Source organism: Diabrotica virgifera, chromosome 3 (assembly GCF_917563875.1).
Source record: "Diabrotica virgifera virgifera chromosome 3, PGI_DIABVI_V3a".
Classification (NCBI taxonomy): domain Eukaryota; kingdom Metazoa; phylum Arthropoda; class Insecta; order Coleoptera; family Chrysomelidae; genus Diabrotica; species Diabrotica virgifera.
In genome coordinates this window covers 208,844,889-208,859,022 of record NC_065445.1, presented here as the reverse complement: position 1 = coordinate 208,859,022, position 14,134 = coordinate 208,844,889, and positions in this window count along the sequence as shown.

The window sequence follows — 14,134 nt, the reverse complement described above, 5'->3', positions numbered from 1 at the left end:
TATTTACTATCATTAAATAATATAAAATAAATAAGACAAATTAATTTAAATGTTTAACATTGTTATAAAAACCTGATATCCTCCATAGTCTGGTAACAAACTACAATTCGTTAGTAGAAATCTTCTTCACCACATATACTTGTATCCAATGACGACTCTTAGCATCCAAATGTAACCAAAAACATACACAAAAAGTAAAACCAGAAACCATATACAAAAATCCAAAAACGAAAACTCCAAGTAAAACGAATCCACAAACTCCAAAAAGAAAAATAAAAACCCCTAAAATAAAAACAAAACTCATTAGACACTTATTACAATGAATTTATTTAAACGTTTATTCTCGGTTGCTAAACCCATTGCCTACTCAATTCCCAATTGACAGTTGCATCCATCGAAGTAATATTGTCATCTCGTACGGTGCTATGAATCACTAAATCTGTTCCATATCAATAAATATATTTCAACTAGGTTCTTCTCGTAACCCCTGGTATAATATAAATATTTCAATAAGTTTGTTACTGATTTTATTTAAACAGGCTTTTACCACTTATAACATAGCCTAGAAGATCTGATCATAAAGAATCTAATCATTGCATGAATTACTTACCGCTTAAGCCTATCGGGGTTTTTACTACGGTCAACCACGCTATGCTCTCCTATGGAGCTTCTCTAATCCAAATAATACTCCCTATATAGACCTCATACACAGCGCTAGAAAAATAGAAGACCCACATAAGTACACTGGGTTGATAGACCTTAAGATTGAACCAAAATTAATCGAAAATTATTCATACCTGCCTAGCGTGCGAAGTGACCACGTCTTTGAACAAATAATCCCTTTTCGGCTTGGGCTAAATACTAAAATATCCAATACACACTACATCTATTATCTAGCCCCACTATGTGTAATAGGTAAATTTATCCAGGAAAGCCAGATGCCTCAAAATAATTAGCATACAAATTTTACCTAAATTACACGATCCAAAGACGCGTCCCCATCAAATTCAAAAAAGGACGCTCGCCAGTCAGCTATGAGAAACGCCAACTTCCTTCCGAACACAGAAATTCAAAAACATAGGTAGTCCCGTGAACCATAGAACAAAACTGCCTCGGTTTGACACTAGTCGTGACAGAATTTGAAACGACTTCAAAAGTAAAAGAAGCAGATTCTAACCTCAAATGATTAGTAAATAATATAATGAAAGCATAAACTATTTTACATTAAAAGGTGATAAAAAGTGAATAATAATTTCCTGGTTAAAACCAACAATTGAAATTGAAAGTTGAAATTATTGGAGGTTTATTTTAACAAATTTATTGCAAGCAAGGATATTTATCTTTCTTATATTGAAAAGAGGAAAAAGGAAGAATGCAGTCTGGATCGGAAATCTTAAAATTGATCATGTTTAAATATGAAATACTTAAGGCAAGTAGTTTTTATTAACATTATTTATCAATCTGTACTAAATGAAGCGGGCTTGCGGCACAGGTTTGCTGGGTAGATTTTTAAACGTAACAAATCCCCTTTTGTGTTCTGCTATCCGTTTGTCAAAAGTTCTGCCAGTTTGACCGATGTACGTTTTCGGACAGTCACCACAAGTTAGTTTGTACACACCACTCTGTAGTTGCTTTCTCTTTCGGCTTTTATTGTTCTTAATATATTTGCTTAAGTTGTTGTTAGTTCTGAAAGCTGGTGTTATTCCTTTCTTTTTTATGTATCTGGCTATTTTTGTTGTTATCTTGCCAGTATATGTGAGAGAGCAGAAGGTACTGGGTTCTTTTTGTGGTGGTGGATATACTAATTTCAGGGCTTTCTTATGGAGTTTTTGGTTTAAAATTTTGTTAACTGTTTGTTCGTTATAGCCGTTGTTTACTGCTATTTGTTTAATGATGTTTAGTTCTATCTCGAAGTTATTTTTTGTCATGGGAATTTCTGTCAGTCTATGTATCATGCTGTGGTAGGCTGCTAATTTGTGTTGTGTAGGATGGGATGATGAATTGTGTATAGTTGTGTCAGTATGGGTAGGTTTATGATATACGGAGAACTCATGTTTGTTGTGTAGTCTGGAAATCGTTACATCTAGAAAGTTTATGGAGTTATTCTGTTCTGTTTCTATTGTAAACTCAATATTATTATGAAGTGAATTAATATATGATAGAAATTGGTCAAGTTGTCTGTTAGTTCCTGTAAAGCATACTAGTATATCATCCACGTATCTCCACCAATATAAGAACTGTTTAAATACGGGATGTTTAGAAATTGTTGTTTCAAATTGGTTGATAAATATATCTGATAGCAATGGGCTTAGAGGATTACCCATAATAAGTCCTGCACTGTTGTTTGTGTATATTTGATTATTGAATTCAAAATAGTCTTGGTTTATGCAAATTTCAAGAAGGTGTAAAATTTCAGATGCAATGATCGGATTTGTACTATTATGGTCTAAAAGATTCTTAACTAAAACAAAAGTTTCTGTAGGAGGAACACTAGGAAAAAGATTTTTTACGTCAAATGAAATTAGTCTGGAGTTGTTGGGCAATTGAAAATGTTGTATTTTATTAACTAGTTCTAGTGTATTTTTTACGGTGAATTTAGGTGAAAATTTAGTGTATTCTGTAATAATATCTGACAGTTTTTTTGAAAGTTTATATGACGGAGCTGTATAAAAAGAAACTACAGGTCTTATTGGGTGGTCAGGTTTGTGTAGTTTAATAAAAGAGTATAATTTAGGAGTTTGTGGGTTCATAATGTTAAGGTATTTCTGTTCTGTTGGATTTAGTATTGATTTTGAATTTTCAATGGCTAGTTTAATTTGTTTTCGGTATTTTTCTATGGGGTCTTTGTTTAGTTTTGTACTGTTTTGGTTAGTTAAAAATTCTATTGTTTTGTTATTATAGTCTCGTTTTTCGATAGCAATAGTAGTGTTACCTTTGTCTGCTTTTGTAAATATTATGTCATGTTTTATTGATTTATTTTTAATTGAAACGGCTATTTGGTTTTCTTTGAAACAGCAATTATTAGTTTCACTACATACATCGGTAATAGATTTTGCAATGATGCTTTTTTCTATGTTTTTGGCAGTTTTGTTTAACGCTACTTCACAATCTACACCTAAATATTCTAAATTTTTTTGATTATTATGTTGAGGCAAGTTGTGTTTGAATCCTTTCTCTAAAAGTTCTATTTCACTATTATTGAATTTAGTATCTGTTAAGTTTATAAATCTATTGAAAAAACTATGATTTAAAAAAATTTTTGTATGAGTATTGATACACATCGGCACCCACATCGGCACTCTGTCGAAACAGCTGTAGTCACTTAGTTATAATAAATTTTGTGGAAGTATAGAAAACAAACGTTTTCAGTGTTTTATTGTTAGTTAGAAGATACTTCAAGGAACAAAGGTGACATGATGCCAACTTGCGCTTTTACCCTGGGGGTGGATGCCACCCCTTCTCGGGGGTGAATTTTTTTTATTAAAAATAATACCAGAAATCGGTAGAGGGGCAACGTCTAAGCAAATTTTGTTATATAAATTTATTAACATAAATCAATACTTTTTGAGTAATTAAATATCAAAGATTTTATTTTTTCTTAAAAATTATGCATGTTTTAAAGCTGTTTTTCACGTATTACTCAAAAACTATAAGCTTTTGTAAAAAAGTTATAATTACCAAAATTAAAGATAATAAAAAATTTAATACACTCCCTACTTAAAGAACTAAACTGATGTTATTTCAAAGTGAGTTATGGCTAATTGAAAGTATACTTTTGTCGACGAGTACTCAAAACTAAGTATTCAAGCTTACATAACGGGAAAACGATGCATTTTATAGAATATACTTGTTAAGCACTTGTCAAAGTACTTCGGAAGACCTATCAAATGAGCTCCAGTAGAAGTTAATAGCATCAAAATTAAGCAAGTTATGATGAAAATGAGAGAACCCTTTAGATTTTTTTTAGAAAAAAGTGAAAAATTAAATATACGCCATTTCCACAAAAATTAAAATTTGTAGTAATCCTCACAATAATTTTTTTAGGTCAACATAGGTTATTATTTCAACAATTTTGACCGGTTTAGAATGCATATTTTTGAAAAAAAATATATAATTTAAAAAAAAAACAGGATTTTTAAAATTATTGTACTTTTCATTTTCTTTTGATAATAACTCCAAAAATACTCAATATAGTAAAAAATGATAATTAACTAACTTTTAGATTTTTCTGTTCCAAATACTGTACCCATTTTGCTCTTTCCGTAGAGTAAAAAATAACCGAGATAGAAACGTTTAAAATTTCAATTTTGCTGCGAGGACCATGTAACCGGGGCCATTTAACCTTTTATTTTTAAAAAAGTAAGAGGTTTAAAAGACTAAATTCGACGTTTTTTAATAGCTCTTGGAATCAATTTTTAATTAGTTTTTAGGTGAACCTGATATCTTAAAAATTAACGGAGTTATTTACAAAAAAAAACAATAACATTTTTTGGAAAAAAATTTTTAAAGATAAATTTTGAAACTTTTTTGGTGCATAAATTTTAATGCAATCAACTTGTTCGAGGGCTTATTTGATAGATATTTCTAGGAACTTTGACAAATGTTTAATAAGTTTATGTTATAAAGTCGGTCTTGACGGTCCAGTTAGCTGGGGCTCAGTCGATCGACAAGTTTAGTGGATTTGCGATTTGCGGTCGCTGGTTCGAGCCTCAGCTAGGTCATGAAATTTATAAAAGGCCAACGCCGTAGTATAAAACTCAGTAGAGTCTACGGCTTGGTCTGGAATAAACTGGCGTCTGATCAGCCTATGGAGGAGCGGTACGGGAAGGGATAAGGGCTTCCGGCTTGGTGATACTCCTCCATAGATCCCTACCGAAGGGCGTTGACACCTAAGAACGGTGTATACATACATGTTATAAAATGCATCATTTTCCCGGTATTTAAGCTTGAATACTTAGATTTGGGTACTCGACGAAAGAAATATACATTCAATTACCTATATCTCACTTTTAGTTAACATTGAAAGGTTTTCCTAGTAAGGAGTTTATTTGATTTTTTATTATAGTCTAAGTAATGAAGCTTGAAATAGGACAAAACCTCGCAATTTTTACAGAATGGATCGATTTGCTTGAAAATTTGAAAATAAGTAGTGGATAGTCCAAGGAATAAAATCTATATGATGCCGAAAGGCGCTTTTACCATGGGGGTGGTTGGCACCCCTGTTGGGGGTGGAAATTTTTTATTATATTTTGACCGCAAAAGTTGGTAAAAACGTTCATTCTAAGCAAAAAATGTTCTATACATTTTTTTGATAAAATTAATAGTTTTCGATTTATTCGCTATCGAAAGTGTTAGTATTATATCGAAAAATCAATGTTTTTAATCATTTTTCTGCTAATAACTCCAAAAGTTTTCGTTTTATCAAAACAACCTTACCTAACAAAAATGTACCATTTGAAAAAATAAACAAAACCGTGTTTTTTAATTTTCTTTAAGACCAACAGTAATCAAGATATACTTTATTATATGTTAGTATTGTCAAATGTTAAATATTGTAGTTTCAAAGTCAAAAGACGGGAAAAATATGCATTTTTCGAGAATAACTTGTTAAAACTAATTTAAAGAATTTAAAAATATCTATCTCTAGAAATAAAAAAGAAGTCTCTAGCTCAAAAATTAAGTGACTTATAATGAAAAGAATGTCAGTCCCTATTTTTTTCAGCGCAAAAGTGGTCGGAAGCAACCCCGTAATTACCACCCTAATTAAAACTAGTCATTGACTTTACTTGGTCTTATTTATTTATGTATTATTAATAGGTTCGAGAAGTTTGACCGACTTAGAATGATTCGTTTTTAAAAAATGAAGTTAACAGCGATTAACGAATTTTTGTAGTTTGGAAAAAATGGCATTTTCTTCTGAATAGAAAGATTAGCATCAGAGATGTGAAAAAATGTTTAAATATTAAATTGTAGCTAATTTAATTCCCAAGAATTTGGTATGAAAAAAATTTTTCTACGACAAAAATTAAGTGAGCTATTGACAATTAAAACTTGTAATAGCATGCAAAAACCACCTTTACCAACCCTTTCAAAGTCACCTCTTTTTGTGACTAAAAATTTAAGTACGATTTAATATTAATAGGCTTGTAGATCTTGTAAAAACCTACAAAATTCTTTTATACTAAACTTTCTAAGATACAAAATAAAAAAGTTACGGTTAAAAAATCAACATATTTTTTTGAGAAAAAAAAAGGAGAAATCCAATTGTAAGCATAATAATGTAAGTTAGCGGTGTTTTTAGTCATTGGCCTTATTCATTCTTCTTTATTTGTGTATTATTAATAGATTCTAGAAGTTTGACTGGCTTAAAATAATTAGTTTTTAAAAAACTGAAGTTAAAAGCGAATAAAGAATTTTTGTAGTTTTGTAAAAAATGCCATTTTCTTCAGAATAGAAAGATTAGCATCAAAGATAAGAAAAAATGTTTAAATATGAAATTGTAGGTTATTTAATTCTTAAGAACTTGGTGTGAAAAATTATTTTCTGCGACAAAAATTGAGTGAATAGTAAATGAGTATACTATAGAAGAACATTGATTTTTTCCATATAAAACTAACATTTTCGATAGCGAATAAATCGAAAACTATTAGTTTTATGAAAAAAATGTATACAACATTTTTTGCTTAGAATTAATGTTTTTATCAATTTTTGCTGTCAAAATATAATAAAAAATTTCCACCCCCGAGATGGGGTGGCAAACACCCCCATAATAAAAGCGCCTTTCCGCATCATATACATTTTGATCCTTGGAACATCCACTACTTATTCTCAAATTTTCAAGCAAATCGATCCATTCTGTAAAAATTGAGGGGTGAAAAGCTTCGGTTCCTGGACTATTAGCCTCAATTTTAATAATTACACCTTTTTTGTAAAAACTTATAGTTTTTGAGTTATTTATGAAAAATCCGTTAAAAGCATGTATTTTTCTCAGGAAAAACTAAAATCTTTGGTCTTTAATAACTTAAAAAGTTTTGAATTATTTTAATAACTTTATATAACAAATTTTGCTTATAATTTGTCCCTCCATCGAATTGTGGGATTATTTTTAATAAAATAATTTTCACCTCCGAGGAGGGGTGGCATCCACCCCAAGGTAAAAGCGCAAGTTGGCACCATGTCACCTTTGTTCCTTGAGATATCCTCTAACCACTCACCAATTTTCATGCAAATCGATGGCGATGGAGGTTCAACGAAATCGGAGGTAATATGTAGCTCATATCCACCGTCAGTGACTGCACTAAGTGTATTTTTTATTAATTAAAAAAAATATGGAAAATCTTTACCGATTTTTAAACTGGTGTAAATAGAGGGTCAATAGAGTTATTGCTTATGAAAAAAAAAAGAACTTTTTGTAATTTCATTAAGAAACATTTAATAAACAACACGTCAAAAAGTTCTACTCCAAAAGTGCTACTTTTTATTAAACTGCGAAATTAGTTGTTTTTTTAATTGCCTATGAAAATATAAATTTTAGAAAAAAACTGACTTGACCATTGAAAAATTCAGAAAATTTTACATAAGAAACCTTATATAAAGATTCTACAGCTTCTGTAATTTTTTATTTATAACGCTTACCCCTCTCACAAACATAGGCGCATTGTATAGTAGCGTTCGACGCAGCACGCATGTAAGTTAATTTACTATATTTTTGTAACTAATTGATCAAATTAAATTTTACACATTGGAAATGAAAGAAGTTCATTAAAGCTATCTTATACCCGTGTTGAGCTGCCCCCCCCCCCACTTGCAAAAATTAAAAAACAAATAGCCCTGATTTATGAGCTATTTATGAGCTCTCATATTCCGCAAACTAAAAATTTTGAGCTCGTTCCACTGAGCAGGAATTTAATACCCACTACTTAAAAATAGGAATATTGAATCGGTTTTTGCGGCAGAATTACGAGCTATTTATGAGCTCTTGAAATTATATAGTTTCGATTTTTGAGCTCATCCCCTTCACCCCCAAACAACCCTTGAATTGATTTAACTTAAGAGAAAGATGCTGAGAAAACTTAAAATATATCGTATTGCGGATATAATTCCTATAGCTTATATACTCTAAGAATAAACTATTAAATCAAGGGCATTTCGATTATTGAGCTACAACCCCTTCGCAAGAAAACCACCCTATCTTCCCGGCTTAAGAGAAAGTTGTACTTAAAATGCGTTAAACTAATTATTTGGCGACTACATATCATTTAATAATTTATAAGCTTCCAAATTACGCGCATTTAGATCAGTAAATTGCAATTTATTTTGTATAGTGCAGTCACTGAAGGTAAAAATCAACGATTACCTTCAAGTTCGGTGAACCTTCATCGATTTTCACGAAAATTGATCAGTGGTTAGAGGATACGTCAAGAAACAAAGGTGACATGGTGCCACCTTGCGCCTTTACCCTGAGGGTGGATACCGCCCCTTCTCGGGGGTGAAAATTATTTTATAAAAATAACTGCACAAATCAATAAAAGAACAAATTAAAAGCAAAATTTGTTATATAAAGTTAATAAAATAAGTCAATACTTTTTAAGTTATTAAAGATCAAAGATTTTAATTATTTGTGAAAAAAATGCATGTTTTGAAGAGGTTTTTTGTAAATCACTGAAAAACTGTAAGTTTTTACAAAAAAGTTAATAGTAGTTTAATTCGTATAGCTTATATTCTAAGAATAAACTCATAAATCACGCACCTTTCGATTATATAGCTACAACTCCTTCGCAAGAAAACGACCCCATTTTCCCGGCTTAAGAGAGAGTTGTTCTTAAAATAATTTAAATTGATTATTTGGCGACTACATATCGTTTAATAATTTATTAGCTTGCAAAATATACGCATCTCAATTATTGAATTGCCATTTTCTTTCTATAGTGCAGTAACTGAAGGTAAAAATCAACTATTACCTACGATTTCGGTAAATCTCCATTTATTTTCACGAATTGACAATAACAACTTGGGGTTTTAGCATGGGGTATATGTCACCCCTTCTCGGGAGTGAAAATTACTTTATTAAAAATAACCCCACAAATCGAGAGAGGGACAAATTGTAAGCAAAATTTGTTATACAGTGTGATTAAAATAAATCAATACTTTTTGAGTTATTAAAGATCAAATATTTTAATTTTTGGAAAGAAAATGCATGCTTTAGAGCGATTTTTCATAAATGACTCAAAAACTTTAAGTTTTTACAAAAAAGTTTTCATCACTAAAATTGAAGCTAATAAAAAATATAATAAATTGCTTACTTGAAAAACCTTTCAACCTTTCGCGACTGTTCAAATCTAAGGGTTCAAGCTTAAATAACGGGAAAAAGATGCATTTTATAACACTTAGGTACTAAATACTTGTCAAAGTACTTAGAAATACCCATCAAAAATAAGATCCAGAAAAAGTTGATAGTATCAAAATCCGCTCACCAATTTTCGTGAAAATGAATGGAGATTTACCGAAATCGAAGGTCATAGTTGATTTTTACCTTCAGTGACTGCACTATAGAAAGAAAATGGCAATTCAATAATTGAGATGCGTATATTTTGCGAGCTCATAAATTATTAAACAATATATAGTCGACAAATAATTAATTTAAATTATTTTAAGTACAACCCTCTCTTAAGCCGGGAATATGGGATGGTTTTCTTGCGAAGGGGTTGTAGTTCAATAATCGAAAGGCGCGTGATTTTAGAGTTTATTCTTAGAATATAAGCTATACGAATTAAACTACTATTAACTTTTTTGTAAAAACTTACAGTTTTTCAGTGATTTACAAAAAACCTCTTCAAAACATGCATTTTTTTCACAAATAATTAAAATCTTTGATCTTTAATAACTTAAAAAGTATTGACTTATTTTATTAACTTTATATAATAAATTTTGCTTTTAATTTGTTCTTTTATTGATTTGTGCAGTTATTTTTTATAAAATAATTTTCACCCTCGAGAAGGGGCGGTATCCACCCTCAGGGTAAAGGCGCAAGGTGGTACCATGTCACCTTTGTTTCTTGACGTATCTTCTAACCACTGACCAATTTTCGTGAAAATCGATGAAGGTTCACCGAAATTGAAGGTAATCGTTGATTTTTACCTTCAGTGACTGCACTATACAAAATAAATTGCAATTTACTGATCTAAATGCGCGTAATTTGGAAGCTTATAAATTATTAAATGATATATAGTCGCCAAATAATTAGTTTAACGCATTTTAAGTACAACTTTCTCTTAAGCCGGGAAGATAGGGTGGTTTTCTTGCGAAGGGGTTGTAGCTCAATAATCGAAATGCCCTTGATTTAATAGTTTATTCTTAGAGTATATAAGCTATAGGAATTATATCCGCAATACGATATATTTTAAGTTTTCTCAGCATCTTTCTCTTAAGTTAAATCAATTCAAGGGTTGTTTGGGGGTGAAGGGGATGAGCTCAAAAATCGAAACTATATAATTTCAAGAGCTCATAAATAGCTCGTAATTCTGCCGCAAAAACCGATTCAATATTCCTATTTTTAAGTAGTGGGTATTAAATTCCTGCTCAGTGGAACGAGCTCAAAATTTTTAGTTTGCGGAATATGAGAGCTCATAAATAGCTCAGAAATCAGGGCTATTTGTTTTTTAATTTTTGCAAGTGGGGGGGGGGGGCCAGCTCAACACGGGTCTATCTTATAAAAAGAAAAGAATTATGGGCATGAGTAATGCGTGGGCTGAAAATGAGCCTTACATGAATTTTGTTTAAAAATGGTATAACAATGTGTAACTAATACAATTTTACCTATTAAGCTCTAAAATTTGCACAACTTTTAAAATATCTTACCAAACGATGTTACATTTAAAAAAAATTCACTAATTGAATTCAAATGATACGACTCAGAAATGTCTCAAAACATGTTATTTTTATAAACTTCGTAGTTTACAGAATTACTACCACTGTAAGATATTAGTTTAGTTTAAACGAATATATTATAATTTTTTACAGATTTTTAAAGCTTAAGATGTATTGTTTAAAATGCACTAAATTATTTTACTTCAAAAATAAAATAAACAATTTCTTTTTGAGAAAATTAAGAAAGATAAAGAATTGTAATACAAAAACCGAAAATTACCAGTTAAAAAAATGTTTATAAAATGCCATCAAAATTTTTTCTGTATAACTTACATAAAAACATTTAATAAGAAGCTTAAAAAATAATAAATGTTCAACAAACATTTTTTTGAGTCCTTATACAGTATGTCTGCGTAACTTGGAACTTACTGATAACTTCTTTATTATCAGTTTTACGAAAAAAAAAGGATAATAAAGGGGAGAAAATAACTTGAAACAAGAAGAAGACAGACATTTATAGAAATTATCTCTCCAATTCTATTAATAAAAAGATATACAGTGTGTTCCAAGGAAAATTTGGTTTCCCCACCCCTCCCCCCCCCCCCCCCAAGAAAAAAAAACTCAGAAACCAAGAGGTTCATCACAATTAAAAAAAACACGTCAATTTGCATTGAAAGCGGGACGAAACTTTTATGCAAATTCATGCCCTCAAATGTTACCCCCTACTGCCCCGCATCAAACTTCAGTTTTTTTTAAATAGCAACTGTGGTAGAGTGGCACAACATTTTTGAAAGATAATTTTCTTCTCTACACGATCCTCTATTTTCTTTTAAATTTGTGGATTAACTTTAAAGATAATTTTGGATTTAATTAATTTATAATAAATTTGTTCAGTACAAAATTATTTTCAAACTTATTAATTAAATTAAAAAAATATAGAGTGTAGAGGAAAAAATTATCTTTCAAATGATGTGCCACTCGACCATACTTGCTATTTAAAAAAAAACTGGGGGGTTGATGCGGGACAGTGGGGGGTTATATTTGAGGGCATGAAACAAAGCATACCTACAAGTTCAACGAAAAAACTTGTTTTAAATAAAATTGGTATAATCTATTTTCCATAACAATAGTCATAAAATCTTCTTTTACTTCTTGGAGATCTTTCGATCTGTTTAATTCTGAAGCTGCCTCTGGTTAATTTCGTGGGAGGTAGATTGCCAACTATCCCTCCATCGCGCATCGTTTAGGTGGTCTTTCGGAGGTCTTGACCCGGCAGGTTATTTTGTAGGGCAATTTTTGGGATTGTATTCTCATCTATTCGTCTTACATGGTTGCACCACATCCTCTTTCGCTGTCTTTCCCATCTTACAATATCTTGAATGTTGCATTGCTCTCTAATGTTTGTATTTCTCACCCTGTCTCTTCTTGTTTTCCCCACTACTGTTATTAGGGTTTTCGTCTCGACAACCCTTAGCATCTCTTTCATTTTGTTGGTGTCTTCGCGCACTTCTCTGCCATATGTCATGATCGGTCCTATGCAAGTCTTCCGCTAGTAGATTCTGATTTTACTATCTGTGCGCATATAAGGATTTGACCAGACTATCTTTCGCAGATATCCTTAGGTTCTTTACTGGGTCGTAGATGCTTGATATATCTATGCCTAGATATCTGAATTGCATCACCTTTTTTATGAGGTTGTTCTCAACCACCAACTTACATCTGAGCGGATTTTTGCTTGTCATACATTTGGTTTTATAGGTGAAAATGTTCATATACATTAGTTGGCGGCTTATTTGAAAGAACTGAATGAGCTGTCTCTGAAGAGCATCTTCTGATTCGGCAATAATTACTGCATCACCTGCGTAACACACCATACCTTTGTTGCCCATTCTATATCCGAGATTAACAGATATTACTTTGTTTATAATTTGGCCCATGACTAGATTAAACAAGGAGGGACTTAAACTGTCGCCTTGCCTAATGCCTCCCGATGTTGGAATATTTTCAGGACTTGGCCTCCTGCTCATACTTTCGGTACGTTGTTTCTATTTAGGTTATGGACTATCTTTGTTATGCTGGTCGATGTTGTATTTTATATTAATATATTTAGAATGTCTCCCAGACGAACCCTGTCAAACGCCTTCGTCAAATCAGTAAAGCAAATCTACGCTGGTATGTCGAACTCTATATAGCTTTTTCTTTTATTTCTTGTAGTTCCTTCTCCTATCGGAGGTTGGCTATCATCACAGCTATCCGTACCTTTTTGGAGGCAGTGAGGTGCAACTATACCAACCTATCTCCTTAAGTTTCTCAGACAGGAAATTCTTCTTCTACCTATGGATCTTTTCCCCTTAATTCTGCCCTGCATTATGAGCCGTAATATCTCATATTTTGCACCTCTAGTAATGTGGCCCAAATATTCCACCTTTCTTGTTTTGATGTTATTTATCACCTCGCAATCCTTTTGTAGCCTCCTTAACATTCTGCATTCCTAACTCGTTGGATCCATGGTATTTTCAAAATTCTTCTATAGCACCACATTTCAAATGCTTCCAACTTCTTTATGTTGTCTACTTTTAATGTCCAGCTTTCCATTCCATACAACAAAGTCGAGAACACGTAGCTTCTTAAGGCTCTTAGTCTCAGCTCCAGAGGTAGGTCTCTATTAACAAACATTTTTTTATTTTTTTAAATGCTTTTCTTGCAATTTCGATGCGTGTCCTGATTTCTCTACCTTGGTCGTTGTTTTCTGTTACCCAGGATCCCAGATATTTGTAATTATTCACTCTTTCTACTTGTTTCCCTCGATATATAGTCTTCCTACTGTGCGTTGCTTAGAAATAATCGGAACTTGGTTTTCTTAACGTTCATCTGTAGTCCATATTTTATACTGACTTGATGTAATCTATTTACTAATCGTTGCGGTGCTTCTAGACTGTCTGCAAAAATAGCAATGTCGTCTGCGAATCTTATGTTGTTCAAGATTTTTCTGTTTATTGATATACCCTGTTCTTTTCTGATATTGTTTCCTTAAAAATAGCTTCGCTGTACATATTGAATAACGATGGAGACAGCACGCAACCCTGTCTAACACCTCTTTTGATTTCTATGGTTTCCATTTCGATATTTTTGATTTTAACCTTTGCTTTTTGGTTCCAGTACAGATTGACAATAACCCGTAGGTATATCTCGACTGTCCACATTCTTTTCTTTTCTTTGATTTGTTTTATTATAAATATTTCGTCTGTTAAAGACCACCCCTTTGTAA